Here is a 25,975-nt window from a genome sequence, read left to right as displayed (position 1 = left end):
CCGCTGCTTCAACAGTCGACTGACATTCAATTTTAACCGGTTGTAATCTGACATTCGTAGAATCGCGTAGAATCCTATATTGGCTCTATTATTAAACCTTTGCCAAGCGGCTACAGTCGCGAAAATGGATATTAAATTTATGCACATTGAGCAGACATTGTCAACTATCCGATTTTCAAAATTAATCTGCCCTGTGGACAGAAAATAATTCACGGAAGATTTCGATTCCCAAATTGGATATGGATTTTCGTCTCTCGAAGAGAATTAACATGTCACCGGCTGTACCGATATTAGGATGGACCACCCTGTATGCGTAGCCTCGTCGGCGATTGCATACGGACGACATACGAACGTTCAGTTCACCACGGCCGGCCGCTCGTTGATGCTCCAAGTCAAAATAAACGATGTTCTCCTGTCTTCATTGCCACCGCCGCCGCCGCCGCCGCTCCCAGAAGCGGCGGGAACCGTTGGTGCAACGCCCCGCCCAACGCGATTCTCATCCTCTTTTTCCTCTTTAATTCTCAACGGGCTTTGTCAAAGTTTAGCCCACTTTAGACGATTTACAAGCCGCGACAGCATATCAAATAGTTTATTTATAATTTTACGTATTCAGATGTTTACTGTATTAGACGCCATAAAATTATTATCCGTGTACACATTCTCACAACGCTTATCTCAAAAAATATAAGAAGCAATATACGTTTCGAAAGATTCATCGGTAAATTCATCCAGAAAAATTCGTATCAAAAGTATATATCAACAACGCATTCTGTAATCATCGATTCACATCCGTACGCAAACTTTGACGAATAATGCCCGTTTCTACCAATGTAGTTTAATTTTAATCTCGGTTCAATTAACTCTTCATCTTTTTTCCATTTCTTGAACTAGAAAAAAGATGAAGAGTTGGTTGAACCGAGATTAAAATTAAATTACATTGACATAAGAAACGGGCATAACTCTTCATCTTTTTCTGGTTATAAAAATTGAAAAAAGATAAAGAGCAAGTTGAACCGAGATTAAAGTTAATCTATATTGGTAGAAACGGGCATTAGAGGACAAGCCGGTATTTTAACGAGCGATGCGTAACGGAGGGGAAAACCGCCTCGGCCAAGTTTGTACCCGCGCGGGCGTGTTTTTCACGGCGTGGTTCAACGTTGCCGCGCGTGAACGGCGGTTTTTAGAAAGTATACGTCCCCCTCGTCGCCAAATATATTTCAACCAGGGTTATTATTATCTCGCGAAACCTAGAACGGTCGATAGCTCTCCCGTCGTCGTGGCCGTCGTGACTCAAAGTCGAGCCGAGCCGAGAACGGTCGAATCGAACCGAGCCGAACCGAATCCGAGAGAACGCGCGAGGTCGTGTCAACTCTTCGACGTGTGAAAAAGGCGATTCTCTTTGAGGCGCGTCGCGATAAAGATGTAAGATGTAAGGCTGGCACAGCCGCGACGTTAATTCGCACGTGACCATTTCGCGTTTGCGACGCCCTGAGGTCACGACTCTTTCAACTTGACGACGACGTGTTGTCGATAATATTGTCCGGAATTAATCATCGAAGAACGAAAAGCGCAATTTACAATAACATCGTTAATGTACATGTTAAACTAGGAAAAAAGACCAGAGAGAAACGGACGGTTTTTCTTTTCAAAATTTCGATACAATTACGTTAAAATTAAATATAACGACATTTGTGAAAAAATCTGCTCTACTTAAGCCACAATTGTATTTGATATACTAATAATCAGTTGCAACGTCTGTTTTTATCGATGTGTCATCGGGTCTCAAGTGTTCCACAATTTCAAGCAACCATTGAAGAAGACGTAACGATATATAAATATCCGATCGCGCGACGTATTGCGGCCTAACGGCACGTTAACATTCATTAAGGAAAAATAAGACCATTAACACTCGCGCGCGTCCCTGAGCCGATCAATGTCGCATGCATACGAATAAGTTTGCACAGTTGCAGCGTCTAATGCCAGACGAGGCGTAAACTAAATAGAATCTAACTTTTTATTTAACCGTTTACATTGCGTAAGAAAGGCTGACGGACGCCGCGTCATTTTCAGCTGAATATTCTGGTCACAAAATGCGCCCGTGTGCGTATACGTGTGAATGCATTTTATATAATGCATAAATTATAAGTAGTTTCTAATATAATACATGTAAAAAAATTTCTATCGTGTCATTATACTAATTAGGGAAATTGAATGTGCCTCGCGAAGATAATAAATAATAAGTTGTTAAGAAGAGCTTCGTGTCGTTTTTCCCTTCTTTTTCCTTATTAATTTTTTACGAGTCTCGAAGTTCAATTTTTACAAAATCCGGTCATGTCGCACATTGCGAATAACGTTAGCATTCGTTATCGTGCTTGTATCCGACGAGAGCGAGAAATATCGGGCGCAATATCGATTTCAGGCGACGCGACGTCGTGGCGGCTCTGAATAAGTCAACGAACTATAGCCTTCACTTCGATAGGCCGTGTTATTTTCAAACAGGCTTACTTCCGGTACATTTTCCGAACCAGTCTCCCGATTTATGCCGCGAAATAAGATCATCGACGAGAATATTTACAAAATAACTCTTATATCGCTCGGCTACGCGGTGGGATTCTCGATATTTTCTCGCGAATGTAACAGAGCGAATGAACGTTTCAATGAAGTCAATTAACGAAGAAACGACGATAACAGCCCGAGTAACGTGATGGACAAATATATGGTTACTTCGAGGTCGCATTAGAAGGTTAATCTTGCATGAGTAATATAGACTGTAATAGAGCCCAAGTTAATGAACTCGTCATTACTCGTCGACGGTGTCAGCACTAATATTATATACATAATCTTTCGTTCTTCAACAAAACTTAAAATGTGATGTGATGATATCCAGCAAAAAGAAAGGCATCAAATCTTTAAAAAAATCAGTTATTTGACGACCAATTTTTTTCAAGTATATACCAGGATTTCCAACGCAACACAGTTCTATGGTTCCTTAGAAAAAAAATTAAAAAAGTCCGAAGCCTCGAGTCGTCCATATCGGCAAGCAAGCAACCGTCTCACCACGAAGCCACACAGCCCGACGGGAGGAACTCTTTCTGACTTCGTCATATAGTAATATCTTACAAGTTCCGCATTTTTTATACCAAAATTAGCACGTCATATTTTCAGTTTTTTTTTTAATATAAAAAATGCGAATTTTTATTTCTATTCTAAGGAACGGAGAAAAAATGAAAAATTAAAACTAGTGGAACTGTCATTATTTTTTTTATATTAATATAATGTGCTAATTTCACAGATCCCAAAACCGTACAACCACGTTGCACGAATGAAAGGGTTAAGAAATAGCAGAATAGACTTGCTGAGAAGAGATGCGCGTCTGCGAGTGACACAAAAGAATTCAATTCGCGACAAACAAAATGGGAATCGTAATGAAGGACGTTGCGATTCCACGCAATACTGTCGCTTACATCACGCCGCTTTAACTCGTTAACAAATAATTTTGCGCGGCCCGGATTCTGCAAAAGGCATGAACGAAGAATTAGTGTCTACCAAAATCGGAGGTACAGAGCTTTGCGCTTCACGCAAGAGACGGGATTATATTTAAATGCGAGATTCTTTCTAAAAAAAAAAGACCAAATTGCAAATGATTCGATGTAAATGGCAAATTTGGCAAATTAATACTCTTGAAGCAATTTTTAGCGGACGTCGCTTAGATAAGACTTTAGTGTAACGTTCAACACTGTCGGAATAGTTAGCATCGAAAAGTATAAGCTCAAAAAAAAATAATAAAATTTGCAAAACTAACCGTGATAATCGTGATTTCAAATATCTCTTTTGTTTGATGTTTATTATAATTTTAAGATTATTTTTTTAAATATTATATAAGTGAAAATCGATCGATGAGATACATGAGTGAAAAAATGCTATATTCGTTCAAGACTATTCTTTTCTCTCTCTCTCATGCTAAATAATATTTCTTGTGAATTTATACAATTTCCAGTTCTAGCTAACTGTGCGCCGATTTTTTGTTGGTCTTGAAACACAGTCCTAAATCGAAGCTGGAGTAGTAATATCACAAATTAAATTGAACAAGCAATTTAATATTATTGCTACAAAGATGCATAATGCATCTTAATAATCATCAAAATATTACCCTAGCCGAGGCATTTTTTTTATTTTTTTTAAATTTGCGTTCTTTTTATTCTTGGATATCCCAATGCTCTTACATTTCAAGTTTCGTGTTAAATAACAAAGGATCATGTACATTAGTGCTAACGCTATAAACGAGTAATGACGGGTTCATTAACTTGGATTACTCTATTATAGTCCTCATTTGTTAATTTTGAAAATTAAACGTTCATCAGTTTCCACTGACTCTCTGCCTCGCGACAGCCTTCACATCGCCAGATCGATGACTGTATGCGTACGGCAGCACTATAGACGGTACCGCAAGTGCTCGTTCGTGCGTGCGCTCGACGTGTTCGTGTGTGCGTGTGTGTGCATGCGAGTGCTGTGTGCGCGAGCGTGCTTGTGCATGGAACGGGGCCAAACTAGTCGGCCGCGTTTGAAGAAAACCCGACGCGGGTCGAGCGATAATCCATCGGGTTTTCTTCATTCGCAGATGCCTCGCTAGTTTTCCCATATACGCGAGCGACGAGAACAAATACTTTTCGTTAGGAAACACCTGTCCTTTTGGACAAGAGATGCCCCTAACGTTCCATTTCGAAATCGGTGGAAACCTGCAATAACCGCGCCGACTGATGGATACTTGACAGATTTTCAACTATCGGACGACGAAAAATTCGCAGCGAGACGCAGTAACAACGTGCGTAAACGTGTTACTGCGTGATAATAATTTCGATTCGACTTTGGACTCGAGGAAAACAAACGACGCACTGGATGAGTCAAAATAACGTTGAATTTTCGTTTAGTCAAGGAAAATAAGAAATAAGACAAGAGAAAAGATATTTTTCTCGCGGGACGATTTAATGATTCGCTTGTTTTCTCGCGATTACTTACTTGCGAAAGATTGATATATTCGCGTAGTCGGCGCCATCGCTAATAATTGCAACAGCTCCGATTATTTGCCAAAACTCGAGCACCGTTCTTATCCGCCGATATACGCGCATGTACGCGCGTGTGTACGTGTGAATTTTTTACAGCTTATACCATCTGAATCACGCATGACAACGCAAAAGTCTGATAAACGAGAGCGTCATATCTTTCGATATAAATTTTTCGCCGAACAGGAAATCGCTAATGGGTTGGCTTCAGAATAAAGTAACGTCGCAAAGTAGCAAGTTCGACGGGATCGATGGGAATCTACGCAAATGTGGATTTACTACCGCGCGATATCTCGGAATGGCGTCCCCTCTCTCTTCGGCAAAATACCAAATTACACATCCAAATTCCAAACCCACTGTGACGTTAGGTTACACAATGAACCAATGAAATCCGCGTGATTTTCGTAAGCTTTAAAAATATATTTATTATCACGTAAAATGTAGAATTGCGTCATCTTTAATACATAAAAAAATAGTATAATCTAAATAACACGTAATATTTTAAACTGTACAAAATGTTGACTGTGATAATAAGATGTTTCAACCTGCGTTGGGAAAAATAATTATAAAAATGTTTATATATAATTTTCACACACGTATCGTAGAGCATTAATGTGTTAACTAAAAATAGTTAACCTTCTCTTATCGTTAAATTGTAAATATGATCTCGTATACCGAGAAAAATCGTTTGTTTCAGCGAAATGCTGTAATGCTTTCGGGTGTTGCGATGTTGCCAAACTCTTTCCTCCCTTCTCTCCTCCCTCTCTCTCTCTCACTCTCTCTAGAAGATACAGGCGTAGATAGATCTGGCAACGTAGCAAGAAACGCCGTTGGCTGGTCGTGCTCAGTTTTCGTGACATGCGTTAGAGTTACTCTAACCCTTTCCGAGACTCTCCTGGTACACATCCAGTGCCAGTCAAAAGATTCAAAAAATTTTTAATTTTCTAAGCGCATATATCATCGGTTTTTATTTGCGAAATAATATTTTTTAAATACAAGCTTTGTCAATGGTAGTCTCAAAAAAAAAAAAAAAAAAAAAAAAAAATATCGCAACTGTACAACATAATTCTGTATTTTTTCATATTTCGCTTGTACGTTGTTATAAACTGGTTTTAAACAAAAGCTTTCAGAAAGAAATCTATTATATAAATAATTCTATTGAAAAATTGCAATCCTGCGGTTACAGCACTTTCGTTTCGTGCTTTCCGCGTTGCATTGATGGTATAAACATATACTTTCACGAACATTTTATTTTAATTATTGTTCAAAATAAAAATGTAGAGAAACAGACGGAGAAAGAGAGAGAGAGTTGTTCAGGAGAAGCGAAATTTAAAATTCACGCAATTCCAACGAATTTCTTTCTCAATAAAATCTAACCACTTGACAGAAACGGAATCGCGATGATTGACGCAAGATCAATTCTTATCTCGCGCCATGCTTAGCGTGTCTCACACTACCGTGTCTCCAGATGTGCAAGTGTCGGGAATTGAAGTTACCGAAATTGTAACGGTTTCTAACTCTGACCGGAAACACGTGTGAACGAAGGCGAGGGGAAGTTGTTTGTCCTTTCGGAGCAGAAGAAGGCGAGAGCGTAGATAGAGGCGCGTCATTACGCGACAACGTAAAATTACGTAATTGTTCTGCTATCGAAAGGCTAATCCTGATGCGAAAGACAGAGACAGAGAGAGAGAGAGAGAGAGAGAGAGAGAGAGAGAGAGTGTGTAAGGAGAGAGGGAGAAATTACACGAAATTTATACGTACGATAAAACTGATAGTTTGCTAACGCAGCAGCTCTCCATAATGAAGCGAGCATGAAGCCTTGCGAAATATTCTCTGGCTGTCGATAGCGAAGCTTATGATTAACGTACATCCGCGTCGGATTGACAACGTATTTTTTATTGAGAATTTTTGAGAATTTATAACTTTAGATTGCAAAGTCGCAAATCACATTTGTTTATCTCGAGACTCCAAGAAATAATTATTTAAACTCAGTTTTTCATTTTCAGGTTAACTCGTGGTTTAGACTGAACCCCACTTAACTTGATAATGTAAAAATTTTAATTTTTTTCAGCTATGGTTAATCACCAAACTGATAGTTTTGTAACTTTAAAACTACTCACTACAAAGCCATTAGTTTAATGATTAATCATAGGTAAAAAAAAAATGCAATTTTTTTACATGTTATGTTAAGTCTAAATTAACCAGAAAATGAAAAACCGAACTTTAGAGCCGTAATTATGTACTTGAAACATAGAATTCTACAAATTACAAAAAAAAATCCGCAACTTATTCCCCACGCTATCTTGCACAATGACGTGATATCACGTGCAAAGCGCTAAAATAAGCGTAGCAAATAACGCTGCAAACAAAATAAAAATCGCTGTTGAAATTTTGGTGTTTACCGTATTCGAGGCATGGTAAAAAGTCTAATAATTCGCTCGCGCGATATATACACAACTTCTTGCGGCGTAACCGAAAAAGTTTTCGATCGAGTTGGCCCCAGCAAGCGTGCGACGTTTCCACGTAAGATCGACACAGTCGCGCATTGTTTTTCTCGATCAAAGTATATGGCAGATAACCGATAAGGGAATCGTTCGTTGCACGAACTTACATAACAGTAGGCGTGTACTCGAAATTAAATGCTTAGGGTATTTTTGGTATTGACGACAATTACGCACGTGTGTGTGTGTGTGTGTGTGTGTGTGTGTGTGAATTCTTTTCTATTTATCTTTCTCCAGATAGCGAGCATACTTTTGTGCAGTATGAAATACCTAAATGAATAGCAAAGATCCATGAAAAGCTAGCTCTATGAGAGCTGTTATAAGCACATTGAACGTTAAAACTTTCCATGTAAAAGGAAAAAGATTTTAGGCAAAGGGATTAGCATGTAACGCATGAGAAATGTGTTAAATTGTATTGCACGTATGAATAGCTAAAAGTGATTCACTAAATGAAGAAAAGAATAGAGCTCTGGGAAAAAAATTAAATATTAAAAATTGTAGATTGGACGGTAACAATAAATGTAATTAATCATATTCAATAATCTTCATTAGACAAGGTTTCCTCGTTCATTATTAAGTGAATAATAATTAACAGAATAATCCCGTTTCGATGTTATATAACTGATTTGTAGCAACTTTTATCGTATTAGATACGCCTAGAAGCGCAATATTAAATACTCAGAAATCTAGATACTGCAAGGTATTCAGATACGCGACGTATTATTCAGGGATATCGTGAAATTAGAGCTTTCCTAATAGAGCACGAGAACTACGGAGGCCAAGAATGTTTCGCGCACGGCGGCTATCTTGTAAGGTCGTTTCGAGCTGGCCAACGTATATAGGGTGTATCGAATGTCGCGCACTTTCTCTTGGCGAAACGGACGCTAAAGGCCAAACTGAGTAGAATGTTGATTGCTTCAATGTCGAGACATCTATTAGCGTGCACAGAGAAAGCGCGACAAAGTAATATCACCGAAATTTTGATCCGCGAAAGAAATTAGATCAAAATTATAAGGATTAGATCAAAATTATAAATTAACAAGAAGACTCTGGATGTGGTTATAGTAGTTTGGATGGTTTACATTTCGAGCAGATTGTAATTAATCCAACATTGCGTAAACAAAAATTCATTAATTCTCTTATAACAAATAGTTCCAAATGCATCAATTTGTTTGCATCAACGCTTCTGAAATATATCACCATCCATTATTGTTCGGAAAGTTTTTAACCATAATTTAACTTTTAATTATAATTCGTATCTAAAATAGATCTCTCCCTAGAGAGTGTTGAATCTTAGCTGGTGAAAAAATGCAGTTGCAGTATAGTATAAAATTTCATGAGCAATGGGTTCTCCGACAGAATTTTTGTGTCAAGCAAAAATGTATGGTGCATACATTCATTGAGCTAAAATGATTTAAAAGAAAACATATGTTTTTGATATTTAACAAAATTTTCAAACGCAATATCCGCGAAATGGAAGACGCGATTTATCTTTCGATCGCTGTCGGCGATGATTCGACGACGGCAGTATCGACCTCCTCGCGCAACGATTCGACAAGATGAAACACTGCGACTGTAACGTCGTCCATTATGTCGGAATTTGCTACGCGCAAACTATTATCGTCGAAAATATCATCATCCGAGACCTTGCCTCTCCCTTCAAACTCAAATCTGCGACTCTCAAGTTTGTGACGAACGCGATTCTGAAATTCAAACACGTGCGTGCTAACAACGTACATCAGAATCGTAATTACCTTCTTTTATTTGCGATAAAACAATAAACTAATTTGGCATCTCGATTGTTAAATTGAATTCTATTTGAGATAAAGTCACATTGAAATTAACCGACAAGGTCTCTATTTCCAACCGCACTTTTGTTGTATTTTTATTCCTTTTTTCCATTTTCCTCGAATAACGAACGTTTATTCATTAACTTCATTTTAAACACAGAAAGTATAAAAAAAAAGATACGAACAAGATACGGACGTAAAAAGAGCATTAAAACGATAACTATTCACAAAAATTCTATTTCCATTAGATACTTTACACTTTTTACGCTTAAAATAAAATATCACCCTCGTGTTCAAAGAGAGTGAGAAAAACAGAGAGAGAGAGAGAGAGAGAGAAAACATGGTGAGATGGTAAAATATGGATAAGGTACAGGCTTGTGCGATAAATTACGCAAAAAACAAATCTCTTTCGAGGCAAGAGCGGAGCGTGTCAAACACAGCAACCAAAGTCATTGATAATTTGTTTGTACCGTATCGGTTGTCCTGCGCGCGATTGTTTCTGACTCGTGCCACTTTCACTTTCGATCTACCGAATAATGAACCACAGGCCGAAATAAACGAACGATTGATAACTTTGTGGACTGCATAATGCAATTCTCAAGAAACAATGCGACCGAATCAATGTCGCAAAGGCCCGCGAAAGATCGCGAGCCGTATGACGACTCGTACATATGCTTGGCAGCCAACGCCAGGGTTTAAATTAGTAACAGCGTGCAAGAAAATCATAAGCAATCGGGACGGCCTGTCTATGCGAGTTATGAAAGATCAGCAGCCGAATGAGCGACCAAACTGCTATTCGCGAAATCCGTCACAACTCGCGCGTTTTCCAATACCAAAAGTTTAAGTTCAAATCGACGAAAACGATCAATTCGAGAAAAAAACAGAAGAGAAATAAAAATCATAAACGTTTTTATCTAAATTGTTCTAACTCGCAGCTGGTAGTCTCATAATTAATTAAAACTTGAGATTTGCAGAAACGATCAGGCGTACTTAATTCGAAACGCGATTTAAACAATCCAAACTTTTGTTCGGTTTATGATTCAATGAGAAAGATTCACGCTGGAGAAAATCACAGGACAAAACTTTGTCTAATGACTTTGTCTAATGACCTTGTAGGCCTTGATCGAATCGTACGAATTAATCTTTCAACGACCAAATTTTCGGAGTTGCGATGCTTTTGTGATTATCACTTGCACGTATCATCACTCAAGTTGTTTGGCAAATATTCTTAAATGCACTTCTCGCACGGAAGAACCACGATCGAGCCATCATAGGATTGCACGGGCAATTTAAGTTCACCAACTTTAAATCGAGATACATCAAAATTGAAAACTGTCAAGATCCGATATTGGGCAACTATGATGAATTTATGAGGAAAAATGGGGAATTGAAAGAAACGTTTAACACAGGCCTGTCCAATTTGAGCTCCGGAGCCAAAACGCAAAACCATCGATGTAAAAAAATTCAATACGAGTAAGATTTTAGGAACTATAAAGTGTCGATAAGCGTCACTTAGGTGCGTATTGACACTTTATAGTCCCCAAAATCTTAACCACGTTGAGTTTTTATATCGATGGCTTTGCGTTTTGGCTCCGGAGCTCAGATTGGCCAGGCTTGATTCAACACAAACTTAAGTTAATACGAACATATCGGTGCGACCGCGTAAAATTGAGATCCATTGTATCCTTCCGGAAATTTTGCGCACATTTCATTTGTCACTTGCTCCACGATTGAAAGGCAGTGCCATGCGAAAATGGGTCGACCACCGAGTAGAAAATTTTGAGCGAATTAGAGAATTAAGACGCGTGCAAGCATACCATTGTGTACAAACTCGGCTCTTTCGCTCTCGCGAATTAATTCTTGCACATTTTAACGTCTTTGCATAGACGCCGTTGCATCGCCTAGTCTCTCTCCGGATGGATACAAGCGAATCTTCAATCGTCATCGCAGGCGACGCGTGCCGTCGCTTCGGCGACGAAGGAGCGTCGCTTCCGGCGCGTCGAATTCGACGCCTCGCGCGGCGTCCAGATTTCCACGAATCCAGAAGAGAAGCGAGTCAAATAAGCGACGGTAATCAGGCCTCGCTATCGCGCGTTTCCTCGAAAGAGAGCCGTTTCTTCCTCTCCAAAACGGATATATTTCTCGGTATCGCGGGAGGCACAGTACCGCTCTTTCATTATCAATCAGAGAGACCCGAGCGAGGTTGACTCTCCCGCTGATTCGGTCCTCGCTTCCCCGCTGGATCCGTGCATCGGGGGTACCATAAAACGTATAATGATATACGTACGTAGCGTCGCTCGGTTGGTTGGTCGCTTGGTCGGCCTCCTCTCCTCGCTATCTTCAAGTTCACACGCGGAGCGGCTGCCACGCCGAGATATCTCCTATTAATAGGCTCGTTATTTTCGGGGCTTTTGAAACACCGCGGCGGTACTTTGGGGGCGCGAGCGCCTCGCCGCTCCTGGACCACGGAGACTCCCCGGGCACACAAAAATGCGACCGTCGGTCACACATCACTGAGAACACAGAGAGCGCCGACGGGACGTTGACGAGGATGATGATGACGATGACGATGGTGATGATGATGATGATGATGATGACTCCGTCGACGGGGCAGGCGAATGGCGGGCGCATAACCACGACAGGGTTCGGTACAAGAGCGCGGGGTCGAACACGGGAGTAAAGGGGCACTGGCACCAGCTTGCTCGGCGATGCATCACGTCGGAGGAACGGGATACGGGCGTGATAGCGTGCACTCGGTCGGTAATCGCGACACCTTTGCGCGCATCAGCGCGTTTTAATAAACACACCGTGTGTTTCCCCGATTCGTCGATCGGCAACGGATTCGAAATCAACGAGTGGAATTGAAGGACGAGAACGAACGAGCGAAGGAAACGTACGAACAGACGGGCGAAAGAGAGAGAGATAGAGAGAGAGAGAGAGTGAACGAAGAAACGAAAGGAGCACGTACAATAAGGATTAGAATACGAAGACGGCGACGTGCACATGAACGGTGTGATCGAGGCAAACGCGGTCACATACTGCGGCGCGACGCGACGCGACGCGACGCGAAGCGAAGCGAAGCGGCGCATAACGTCGCGGCGTTCTCCGCGAGGACAATTAGGAAAACGCGTTATTTTCACTGTTACACACTGCACTGTATCGCGGGATACGCTTTTGGCAATTTTGTACTTTGGAACGCAGGTGCGGCCGGAGGCAAGCACGTTTCACGTTGTCGTCATCGTCATCATCGTAACGAGAAACCGCTCCTCTTTTTTTTTGTTTCTTCCTTTCCTCAAAATCCTTATCCCGCTTTATCCTGAACGGAGAATAAGCAGGACATAGAAAGCGAGGAAGAGAGAGAATACGGGAGAGAGAGAAAGAGAGCGGACTGGGTGGAGGACGAGAACAGCGAAAGAGAAAGACAGAGAGAACGTATTCGTGGCGTGTAGTTCAAGTTGCTGTGTATGTGTGTGTGTGTGTTGCGTGTGGGTGCGTGGATGTGCGTGAGAAAGAAAATGAGAGATTACGCACACTCGCGTGATTGCCTAAAAGAGAGAGAATGAGAACCGGAGGAGCGAGAGAGAAAACAGATATCGGTGAGAGAGATGGAATACGCGCGCGCGAGAGAGAGAAAGAGAGAAAGCCAATGGTCGAGAGAGAGAGAGAGAGAGAGACACGGGCAAATGCAAGGACAAAGAGAAACGAAGAAGAAGCGATAGAGACTTGACAAAAGGAGCACAAAGTCAGAGCCGCTCTTGGATCCTCGAGCTTAATTCCGTCGTGGAGAAGCTGTTACGGGCCACAAGGATGCCTCCCATACTTGTTCGCGAGAGGACGTTACCGACGGTAGCGAGGATGGTATAACGAGCACGACGATGACAATGACGACGACGATAATGACGAGGAGATTGAAGATAATCCTTCGTCGTTTCCTACTCCGCAATCTTCCCGAGAAGCTTACCCGCGGCGAGCTATTCCCTTGATAAAACGTATTCCCCGGCGGAGAGCCGTTCGACAGCAACACCAGTTTTAGTAAGCAACAACGACAAGCACCACGACGTCGACGACGACGACGACGACGAGGACGGCTGCTGCTGCTGCTGCTGCTGCGGCTGCGACGGCGGTGGTGGCGGCGGCGGCGGCGACAGCAACAACGAGCCACCGCGATTAAAAAACACTCGCGTTCTCGCGCACTCGCGACCCGACGACACGATGTCTCGCTGCTGCGGCACGAAAATCGGCGCGGCCGGTCCACACGGCGTTTTCAGGGCCGCCAGGTTAACGTCACGAAATCCACCGCACACAACCATAGATCCAAACGGTGGACGGACGGACGTAAGGACGGACGAACAGGCTGGCAAGCAAGCTAGGCGAATCACGGGTGAGGCGGCGGGCGCGGGGACGGCGGAGGACGTTCGGGGCGGGCAGCGGCCGCGGGGTGAGGGTAACGGGCCGCCGCGCGGGGGGCGGCTGGACGAGGACGAGAGCGGCGCAGCGGCCGCGAGGCGCGAGGGGGAGCGAGACCACTCGGCGAGGCGCGATGCTTGAGAGGGAGGGAGACTCCCGAGAACGAACGAGCGAGCGAGCGAGCAAACGAACGAACGAACGAACGAACGAACGACGAACGAACCGAACGAACGACGTAGCACCGTCGCACGCGGTCGGAGGGGGCAGAGCGCGGCAGAGCGGGGAGGGGATTGTGCTAGCTCAGGATCGGCTCTAGCAACTGGCGCCGCGAGGGCCACCGACCGCGACCGGAGTCTCCTCATTCATTTTTACTCCAGCTAGATATTCGCCTTCTATTCGTCGTTAACGTCGTTGTCACCCTTACCGTCGAGTCTTCACCCCGAAATCGACCTCTTTACGACGACTCGTCTTCGTTTTGTAACACGATCGTCGAATCGTGCTACAAACGCATAACGCGTGGACCGTGATTCCTCTACGTTGCCCGCTGTTTTGCTTCGGCAACGGCTAAGCAGCGGGCTACGAGCAAAGCGCTCCGCTATATCCTGAAAGATTCCAGACTTAAAGCGGATGGATCGAAATGACGACGCGCGAGGCCGCAGAAACGATGCCTCTCGTCTGGCTTAAACTTGTTACGGGATGCGCGTACGTTCGAAGAATCGATATGTCGGGGGGGGGAAGAGAGGGGAGAGAGAGAGAGAGAGAGACAGGATTCCTGGCTCTCCGCGTTGACTTTGATGATCTCGGAGGTCTTTGCGAACCGTGCTATTTGTCAAAATTCCGTCGACGACGCTCGCGCCCGTCCTTTGACTTGTACTTTCACTCGGGCTTCCATTTTCTGTTATTTTCGGTCCGCCGAACGCGCTCGTTCTTCCTCGCACGTAACAAAACGCACAAAGGGACCGCTCTCACGTGCAGAGACTCGGATCTTGATTTCTACGCCGCGTACACGCAAAAAAATGAGAGAGATTGATTCGTCCGTTTTATTCAATTTTCATGCGGCTACTATCCATCCACGGCACAGTTATGCGCTTTGCGCTCAAAAGGAGAATCATTGGTTGGTATATCGCGAATTTTATCGTCGGCCAGACACGTCTAACAATCGCGGAACAGACGATCCGCGCGAATAATACGTCGAGAAAGCTACATGTCCGTTGCAAACAAGACTCAACTCCGTCTCCGCTGTTTCTCTTTCATAGACGCGACAAACTCGGCTGCGTTTGCCTCGTGACAAAATAAAAATGGCGCGATAGTAAAGTTTTAAAGAAACTTTGGCGATCCCGCTTGTTTTACATTCTGCATTTGTATATATAGATTATAGAATACAGTCGGTGTTAATTAAACCTTTTTCTAATGAGCTGGTCCTAATACATATAAAAAAGACTTCATCAGCTCAGATGGCTATTGAATAAATGTACCGTATGTTACTTCGCAAGATATTTACGTTGGAGACTGAATACTTGAATTTTGACGTGAATCATGCAACGTGATACTCGACGCAAGTCAAGTGGCATCCGCGAGATTCGGGGGAGAAGAGACGAGAGGATGCGTCAAAATAGGCGCAGCCGATAAATTTTTGCGTCAAAGGACGCGGGCACGAGGAACCACCGTGTACGGTATTGACATCGAGAGCCAAGCAAGCAGGCAAGAGCAGGCTGGCTGCCTCGCGGGCAGGCGGCGGCGCGAAGCGGCGAATACTCCGACGGTGGGGATGCCTACCGCCACGGCAGGGGAGGGAAGTGTACGGTTGATCCGGGCCGCCGCGAAGGGAAGAAAGTCCGAGCGAGATGGAGCGAGCGGGCGCGCGGAAGCGGGACGGCGCGACGCGACGCGCCAAGCTCGTGGCAACATGGCCGCGTCGGTCGTTCGTGCGCGCGCGCGACGTGGCAACGTCGCAGCGAGACCCTCACGGACGCCAGGCGATCCTACCAACACTCACGGGCGTACGGAGAACGGCGTACCGGAGAAGGAAAGAATCCCGTTTTGCCGTGCTGGAGGAGATGAAAAGAGACGAGGGTAGGGGGCGGGGGGGGGGAGAACGAGCGGGCGCGCGACGGAGAAAGATGGACGAACCGAGCGGCAACGTCGAGGGTGGAGGGGGAAGGGCAGGGAGGACAAACGTGCGGAGCGAGAGAGGGAGATAGGAAGCGTGAGGATCGTAGAGATGAAGAGAGAAAGATTCTCCGCGCTTGTGTAGCACAGGCTACGAAGTTTTCCGCCCGATCTCTTGAGATTTCAGGAAAGCGTTCGGTGCATTCGGAATACGTATACATGCGTCGATCGAGCGATCTTTTTTTTTTTTTTATTTATTCAACGCATTTCTCGCGTCCTGGGACGCGGTCCCCGTCGCTGTCGTCATCGTCATTGTCATCACCGCGTCGCTCGACGAGACCACTTTATATTTCGAGATTACGATAATTTCCTTCTGTATATCGCAAACGAGTCGCGAGAGACGTTTCCGTTTCTGCGATCGTTGCGTGAATCATTTTTACGCAACGACTCGTCCTTCTGGTTAGCAGCAAGAATGCAGTCATTGGAGATTGAATTCAGGCTGATTTCAGAGAATATTTTTTCGTACGCGAATAGCATAAAACTAGAGATTTATTAATATATACGAGCGTTGAAGAGAGAGAAAGCGAAGATGCCAGGTGCAAAAAAAATGCAAACGACGTGAACAGACGTGAACAGACCTTAGATCTATCGTCACAATTTCACGAGCGAAAGTCCATTTTGGAGTTTGAATCTAACTGAAAGTCTGACATAATAAGATCCCGACGAATCGCTATTAATACGTGACGATCGCGTCGTTAGATTGGCGTACTTGCGCGATTCCACAACCTTTTTACAACCTTCGTCCGCATACGGAGCTCCGCGATCGGACGATGAATAAGTTAAACAAAACGAGTTAGTAGGTCAAACGCCCTGGCCGCGTCCCGAAGTTTCACGCGATAGAACGCGGATATAATCCATGACGCTCGCTAGCGTCGCCTGCGAGCGTAGACGGCCGCGCCGTTCGATCTCAAACGCGCTGAAAAGAAAGATTGTTGGCGGATCGGCCGCCGTTCACGAGCGGGAGATCCGATTTCCCCGGAGGAATCTGCGCGTAGGAGATTGATTCGTTTGCCTTGGCGCGCATTCTTGCACACGGAACTCGCGATATCCGTGCGATAAATCTAGAGACCCTGTAATGCCCGTGTCATACCACGCATTGGCGGCATTAGAGATTAAGGATTGCGAATTAAGGATTAGAATTCAGTCAATCGGAACAAAATGGATTAAAATTACAATTATCTGATTGACCGAATTCTAACCTTTAATTCGCAATCTTGAATCTCCAGTGCGTAGTGTCACCCAGGCATAAGGCCAGAATCAGACTGCATTGAAGATTAAGGCTGCGGTCCACTTGACGCTACAAACGCTTTGAAGCGTTTGAGCGACCAATCAGAACAAAGAATTTTACGAATTGACTAATCAAAGAATGCTTCGAAGCGTTTGTAGCGTCAAGTGGACCGCAGCTTAAGATTGAAGATTGAAAAATTCAAATTTGACCAATCGAAATGAAAGGAGCTAAAATTTCTTTGTCCTTATTGGTCAAATTTCAATCTTCAATCTTCAACCTCAATCTTCAATACGTAGTGTGATTCCGGCATAACAGAGTCTGGCAAAGAATAATTTTGTCAAAACAAGAGTAACGAAAAAGGGTATACATATTATCTCCTTTCATGTATGTTATCTCATGTTAACTTATCTCACCCATTCTAACTTATCGAAGTTGATTGACAAAAACGACGGAATAAAAAGTTTCTCGTTTCGTGGTCAGACTCTGTTATGGGATATCTCTAGATAAAGCAAGTGTATAAAGTGACGTCTGCGACGAAATTTTAAGGCGTAAAACTTGAGCTTTAAGCGTCGTCTACAATATGCGAAGTAAGTTTGGTTTAAGAAGTAAGAGTAAGAAATTGACCAATCACAGTCGATTATTCTTCTCACATTCGACTGTGATTGATCAATTTCTTACTCTTCTTAAACCAAGCTTACTTCGCGTATTGTAGACGACGCTTTAAACCTCAAGTCGTAAGAAATTGACCAATCAGAGTCGATTGTTCTCTTCACATTCGACTGTGATCGGCCAATTTCTTACGGCTCGAAGTTTAAATTTCATGCCTTAAAATCTCGTTGTACACGTCTCTTAACGCGCGCTTTAAAACGACGCATCACCTAATTATAACGATACAACGTTCGTTTGCGCGACGAGAAACTGCCGGCTCGACAGCGAGGGGGGATCGACGGCGAGAGAGGCAGAGAGCTTCACGTAAACACGCGCCTCTGTTACACTCCCTATATAGATATTTGGAAAGGGAATTTTGAACTCGTCGGTTATCGATTAAACGCGGCGCGGCGGCCGCGTACTTTAATGCTGGCGCGCCGACCGGCGCGAATGCTTCAATGTCACGCACGGGGAATTATTCCCGCAGTGTTACCCTGTTACCGTAACGACACTTCCGCGAAAAAAGGGTTCGGGACACTTCGAAACTGGGGGACATTCCTAAAAAAATTGCGCGCCGAGGAGGCAAACACGCAGACATCCCTGTACATCTTTATTTTCAACGTTAATTTTTCAGTAATCGTTGTTATTGACGCCAGGGCGTCATACTTATTTAATTCTGGTTGAAATAAACCGAAATGGCTTTGTCTAATTTTCTATCATGTAGCAACCTACAAATTGTGACATGTATTATTATAACATACACTGACCGTTTTGGAGTAACAATGAGCCTGTATAAATATTGTTGTACTTACAATCGATTGAAACAGCTACATATTAGCAACAAATGAACTCTCTAAATTCCCTTTGGAATAGAATCTTACTCTAAAAAATGAAAATTGAGTCTTTTTTGGAAAAGGGTAGCTCAATTTTCAATCTTTAAGAGTGCGATTTTACTCTTTAAATTAACAATTCACTCTTAAAAGTTTTAGAGAACATTTATTTTGTGTGTATGTACATACGATTAAATTGGCGCCGTATATATAGTATTATTGGGATACGGATATAATTCTCCCGACAGGAAATTCAGCTTTATTTCGCTTAAATAAATCATGGTTGAAAAGAAAGGAGAGGAACCGCGGGACACCGCATGTCCCGGCAACGAATAACGCGGCCGACGTTTCCCATGTTTTATTTCGAAACGTTACCGTCGCTCGCGTAAAGCGCAGGGTCCTGTCGGATTCCGTCGCTCGAAGAATCGCAGGACTTTCCCAGAAGCGGGCACAATGCGGTAACTATTGCGGCAGAAGTGAGAGCGCCCCGTCGACATTGTGTCGTCCAGATCTGAGACGATCGGAAACCGTCACCACGCGAACCACAGAGCGAGCGTATTTTCGCTCGCAACGTATAAAGTATAAACGCGACGAGACGTTCGCTTATCAATTACATCGCGTCTAATAATTCAGAGGCAGCATGGAAACGTGTTTGCGAGTAAAGCTTATACTAAAATAGTTTTACTAAGATACCTAAAAATTTAGCTAGATACAAATGTGAAAATAATTTGGAGTTTTAATGTTGGCTTATTAAAATAATTATGACGAACTATTGAAATAATTATGCAGGACGCTCAAGCTGATTGCTAGAACGTCAATCCTTTTTTGTAGCATTACTCATTATACTTGAGTCTCCTACGTAATTATTTCGATGGTTCAACAAAATTATCGTCAGATCTGTATCTAGCTAAATTTTTAGATACTCGAACAAAATCGTTCTTTGTATGGCACACGGTGCATTTTTCCTGCTGGATTGTTTTTAGTGAATTACTGGGAATTCTGCGTGGTACAATTTTAATATTTTACTAAAACGCAATCATAACAGCAAGAAAAAATACCGTAGACTTAATTCTCTCGTTGTTAGTACGACGTGTTCCTTCTCGAATCGCCTTCGGATTCGTTCTAAACAGCGCGTGAGCTCGATTCAGGAGGTCGATCGTATAACTTAAAACGAGGTATAAATTGCAAAAGAGCGATTTTACTGGAATATTTAATAATTTCATTGTGTGTGAGTGTGTGGTCAACGTCTAGCGAATTTGTTCACTTTCGTAATTTTCATCTCGTTTAAAGATACACAATCGACCTCCCGCATTATTTTTCGTACGTAAACTAACGACGAAACTTGATTTTCGAGGATCGACGCCAGAGGACCGCGCCCCGAACACTCGCTCTCCTGGTGCGAGCGTTGCGTCGCACTGACGAGAATATTAAGTCCCTATATGTCCACGTCGATATACGTTTACACGCGATCGAGCGTGCCTCGAAGGCTGCTGCGAGAGGGAGATTTGGATGTGGATGCATCCGCGATCTCGCTTTGACGCGATCGTTTCGCGACGAAATCTACACGAATACCTCTCTACCGTAGAACGTTCGTTAATAGGTAACGGGGGCCAAGAATCTCTAAAACGCATCCACACGTACGCGTGCGATCGGGTTCGTGTAGCACTTAAATGCGGGTGTTAAAACGTATCTGGAGTCTTAGGCCGACGGCCACGTTTATCTCGAAATGCGTGGTGAGCGAATACGGGCTCTGATCGGCCCGTAAAGAAGTTCGTACCGCTTCGTTCGGCTCGGTTCAGCTTGGTTCTCGCTTTAGTGCGACAAGAGACGAGGCGCGGCAAGGCGAGGCGAGGCTCGGCGAGGCTCGGCGAGGCTGACGCGGTGAGGCAGGGCAAGGCGAGTCGAAGCGACGCGACCGCGGCGTTCCCGAACCGACTCGGGGATCGATGGGTCGCCTTTCCTAGTATCGAGAAGCAATAGCAGAAGAGGAACTATAAAACAATAGCACTGATTACTGGATGGCGCAAGGGTGTGGCAGCGCCATTGAGTCGTTACACGCAGGAATAGAGAGCCAGTAGGGGGATAATACGAGAGGAAGAGCGAGAGGGAACATCTGTATGTGTGCATCTGTACAAATGTGTGTACGTGTGATATTGCGAGTGTGTAGGGTGTATCCTGTATGTATGTGCGTGTATGGGCGTGCGAGCGAGCATGAGTGAGTGAGCGAGCGAGCGCGCGCGCGCACGTGAGCGAGAGGGAGGGATGAAAGGAAGGAGACGTGACGACGAAGGGGGATGGCGCGCGCGGGAGAAGCGGCGGGAACGCCGGTATAGACAGGGACTGGAGGTAGTGGTGGCAACGCGGGGCGGTACGGCGGACGGGGACAAGGATGAACCACCTTAAAGGGGATAGCGTGGATCATACATAATCAATATTATACCTGCGACCGATATAGAAAAATTTCGGATCGCATTCAACCGCGCGGCCGTGCTAAGCCTATTTCCGTCGACCCGTGTAATTCTGCGAACTTTGGAATTCGTGGCGACGTTCTCTTTATCGAATTACATTCGTTGTATAATACAAAAAGCGCGCGTTTGCGGGAAAAGGATGTATTATGTTATCCGATTCAGGAGAAAGAGAGAGAGAGAGAGAGAAAGAGACAGCATGATCCATTTCTTATCGATGTAAAACGTGCGACAAACAGTCGGACAGAGATCTAACAAGCGCGGTTCATATAATTCGAAACTTTAATTGTGCATGTAGTTGCTATTCTTGAGGAACGCGCGCGTCAGTACAACTACCATTTTTTATTAAATTACTGTAGATTCGTCCGATAGCTATATACTCGTATTTGTAGACTTTGCGAACAGAGGATCAATGAGTAAACAATTCGCGATTATTCATGAAAAAAAAAATCCATATATAATTTTTATACGATTTAACGACGCAAAGTTTTTTTACTTCCTTATATGCAACTATACACAATATTTGATACGCGAGACACTCAACCTCGAATTTCTCATTTACCGGGAGCTAAAACGGATTTCAGACTTCCGCGCGAAGTTCAGGGCGATCGCATATAAAGCGCAAAATGAAGTTAGCCGCGTTATATACGAACGCTTCCACATTATGCGTCATACGCGAATAGCGCCACGTGACAAGCGAAACATCTACACGTACCGAAAGTACCAATATGCGTAAAACTCGACTTGCGTTGTTTCGTTTCTGTCGTTTAGCAGCAGGAGGCGATTGTATCAGAAACTTGCGCTCCTCGCGAACACGCTGCGACGGACGCGTTTTATGCGTCGCCGTCGAGCAGCAATATGCGTTTCCCGTTAGCGATTCGACGTTTCCCGTTCACCGTGGAAATATACTTTCCACATTTACGACCGTGCGTTTGACGTTTTTCGACAGAGATACGCATCGAATAGAGGCCGCGAAAAAAAAGGAGCTATTTCTGTTTTATTAAAAATAAATTAAAGATGAAGATACAACCGGTTAGAAACGTTATCGCACTCACAGATTTATTCCCCAACGCATATATTTTTTATTTTCCTTAAGTAATTATATTTGATTATAAAAACTATGCAATATCAGGGAATGAAAAGATACTCAAGCAGAACGATAAGTCATCGTGATATTAAAATGATATCAAAATGACTCCAAAATAATCACACTTTTAAAATTAAAACACACTTTTCAATCGCTTACAATTCATTTTAACGTCATTTGACGTTATCGAAGCTTGTATAGAATGTTGTATAGAGCGACATATGAGAAAATTTGAAAATTTCCGATACAATTTCCGATAGATCTTTCGTCTAATCGAATATCTTCTGTTACGCTTTCTAAACCTTTGCATTACATATTTCAGTACATTAAGCCTACTGCAGGTAGTTTGTGTGAAAACTCAGTATGTATCGAGGTTTTTTACGGCTTTTGTCGTTTGAGAAGTGAAGAAATATCTTTCGCATTTTTTAAAAATCGTCTTCCACGCAACCCTTTTGCAGCTTCTCGCATACGTAGTTTCTCGGTACCCCGTATAAGGAGGTGACGCTGCTGGGCGACGTTCAACGTGGCTATCTTTCGCAACGCGAAACCGACACGAGTAACGTTGAACGAGAGAGGAAGATCGTGCAATAATCGTGCGCGAAAAGAATATCTTTATCTCATTCTTTCGGCTGGACAATTGTCAAACTTATACCGCGCGAGGAATCGCACGATGGACAGAAATTCGTTAAAAGGAACGAGTTTAAGGTCGTCGTGTTCATAGTGCGTTCTTATTTGAAGACCATCTTAAGTAGCATATTTTAATAGATATTAATATTGCTCTGTGATTATAGCTTGTGACATCTTCAAGATTACCATAAAATTGGAAATCAGAGAGAAGTCTGGGAATTTTGCAAAATTTTCTGAAAAATTAAAATACTTGGTTTCAAAGAAGTTTAATATACATTTGTATATCACGCAGTTTTCGAATATCAAGTTCAATTTAATCAATGAAAATTCAAACAATGTCAGCAACATTAATAGTAATTCACACTGCTATGTTAAATCGATCGCTCAACAAAATATTTAACGATTTTCAAATAATAAGGATAAAAAGACAAAAAATTTTGAATTGTTATTGAAAGGCACACGGAGAGAAAGATTTTGCTAAAGTATCCAAAAAATTAACTAGATACAGATCTGAAAATAATTTTGTTAGACCATCAAAATTTTCAACCGATTGCTAGATGTAAAAAGATCGTTATCTTCATGCATGAATTTTTTTTTAAATCAGGGAAATGTTATGGAATTTTAGGATGAGGAATTTGTGATTAAGACTCTACTTAAGATAGTTTTAAATAGAAGAACCGACTATGAATACCAGCCTAAGAGCCCAATTTAGAACGATTCAGTCAATGGTAGTCCACTTCCCGGAAAATCCCGTCGTTGAAGAAACGCAGGATTCAACGCGAGGACCATTGTTCTCTTTCTCGCGTTTGCGTTGTCGCTCGTGAAATCGTTCCCTACGACTACACCTGATTCCGTCGTCACTCAATATCGCCAGAAATATCGACGATAATCCTCTTTTTTTATCGCGACGCGTAATTATCAAGACGTGACTTTACGCTGTGTTTTCCTCATTTGTGCGCAGCGAGGAAAATTCGCGAAAATCACGATCGTGGGAAGAACCGACCAATCGACGATTCCGAAATATGCGCAACGATTGAGGAATGTTGACGACGAAAGCATATCATCGGGGCTTAGGGTTATCCTGGACGATCTATAAATACATCGGTTTTTTAATATATTTTTCACTTGTATGCGTGTAGAAAACTGAATAAATATTCTATTCTATTCACTCGCATGTGTATAGGAAATGTATATGGAATTGCGTATTAATTTTGCATATTAATCTTTTTATCTACGAAAAAAAAAGAGTAAAAGAATGAATCACGTCTACGATCAAACCGAAATGAAAATTTCATTTGTTACGACTTTCTCTTTTTTAGCTAAAATTAATCGAGTTCCAGAAGAAATTATTTATTCAATAATTTCATTTTTAGCTGAAACAAATTCCAAACGTTTAATTATTTTATCCAATATACTCGAAATTCCGATTAAATTGTAAAACGCGCATCGCGTAAAGTTTTTAATTCAAATTATACGCGAATATGAACGGTCGGAATATGAACAGTTTCAAGTCAATCATTTCTGTACTTAAAACTGAAGTAGTAGTAATTTTTCGAGATTTTCAGCGAAACGAAAACGAGACATAAAAGTGATTAAGATTGAAACGCTTCATCATGTTTTTCGACAGATCTCGTTTATTTAATTTTAATACCATTTTGTTACACATATCTCTTTGCCATTTAATGAACGACCATTACATCTGGTGTGTGTGTGTGTATATGTGTGTGTGTGTGTGTGTGTGTGTGTGTGTGTGTGTGACGAATAAACACCGTTCGTCCTCCTCGGCACACACGCGTTACGTGCGTTAGCAGCTGAATAGTTAGTCTCCATTAGTTGCATCATTTCCACAAGAGCATTGGCATCGTCATCGTTTAAAGGTGGCTACAGCGACATTGCAAGCTGCGTCTCGTAGGTTTCGCGGAAATTCATTTTCGGAGCCATCTGCTCCGAATGGGATCGTCATACCAAAGCTCCGATTGTTATTTCGCGTGCGGGATCTTCTTTCATCTTTTCGTTAACCACATTCTCAACGCATTCAACGACTCGACGACAACAGATTCGCGATTCGTAAATCCGCTCCAAGGACCCGTCGGGTCGGTTCAGAAAATGGCAGAGGTACATTTTTAAAAGGAGCTCTCTTAATCTTAGATTCCTATATGTCATCGAGAGATTGGCCTATTGATATTTCCGGGGTCTACGATACATTCTTTGTAAAATGCACACTACAGAAGAAAAGAGAGAAAAGGAAAATAGAATTTCCAATAAATTCGGACACGTTGATTGAAATTGCGGCGGGTTCTGCGTTCTCGGTATCATAGCTACGCGAGTAAGGATTCATATCGCAATCATCACGCGTAAATAAAACCGTTTCCACGTAAATTTTTATTAAAGAAAAAAACAAAAAACTGAACTCGAAACGTGGAAAAATTTCGAGATTCGAAAAATTCAGGGAAGCGAAACTTTCGATCGGATCGGAAAGGTCGAGACGACCTGAATCTAAGCGAGCTTTCAACTCGCGCAGTGCAAACTCGACAGTCGGATTCTAATCGAAATCCCGAATATAGATCCTAATCGCCGACCAGAGATCGCATGATCCGAGGCTCGACCGGAGAGACTTGTCTCCGGCTCGACGTGCATTTCTAACGCGCGTGTTTTCGGTCAACTAAGATCAGATAGAGTAGAAGAGCTTACGTAAGGATGTAACGAGAGTTCTCGTTGTCGTTGATGCCCTCTCGCGGGATAGAATGTCAAGAACTATCGTGATCCGTTTACATGAGATTATTTCGATTCTTATGAAGAATTCTGTTGGTATCGAGTAATTGCCCAATGATCGTGAATTTCTAAAACATGTAAATAGACCTTAAATATTTCCTAGATGTGTCTCCATCGCAGTAAAGAATCAGCGTAGAGAAATCAACTAATGAAAGTTTCAAATTAAGGATACCATATATTTACACACTTGTATTATATTTATTACACATATTTTATATTTTTTAAATATATTATCTTAGATAGAAATTTTTACTATTTTACATATATAAAAAATAGTATAAATAATAGCAATAACACTATAATAGTACAGTATTTTGTATATTTTTAATATTTTCTATATACAAAAAATAGTTTTAACACATTATTACTGTATAGATTAAGTTTCTTTTTC

At 42.6% G+C, this 25,975-nt stretch overlaps 1 pseudogene; it reads right to left on the bottom strand.

Moving 5' to 3' along the window:
* The window catches only part of LOC108729706 (uncharacterized), a 22,583-nt pseudogene extending 8,922 nt beyond the window's left edge, over nt 1-13,661 (bottom strand).
* Nucleotides 13,662-25,975: the final 12,314 nt, after the last annotated feature.

The sequence above is a fragment of the Mycetomoellerius zeteki genome, unplaced genomic scaffold (genome assembly GCF_001594055.1).
Source record: "Mycetomoellerius zeteki isolate Tzet28-1 unplaced genomic scaffold, Tzet1.0 scaffold119, whole genome shotgun sequence".
Taxonomy (NCBI): Eukaryota; Metazoa; Arthropoda; class Insecta; order Hymenoptera; family Formicidae; genus Mycetomoellerius; species Mycetomoellerius zeteki.
The sequence above is the reverse complement of the archived record's forward strand: the minus strand, read 5'-3'. Positions and strand labels throughout refer to the sequence as shown.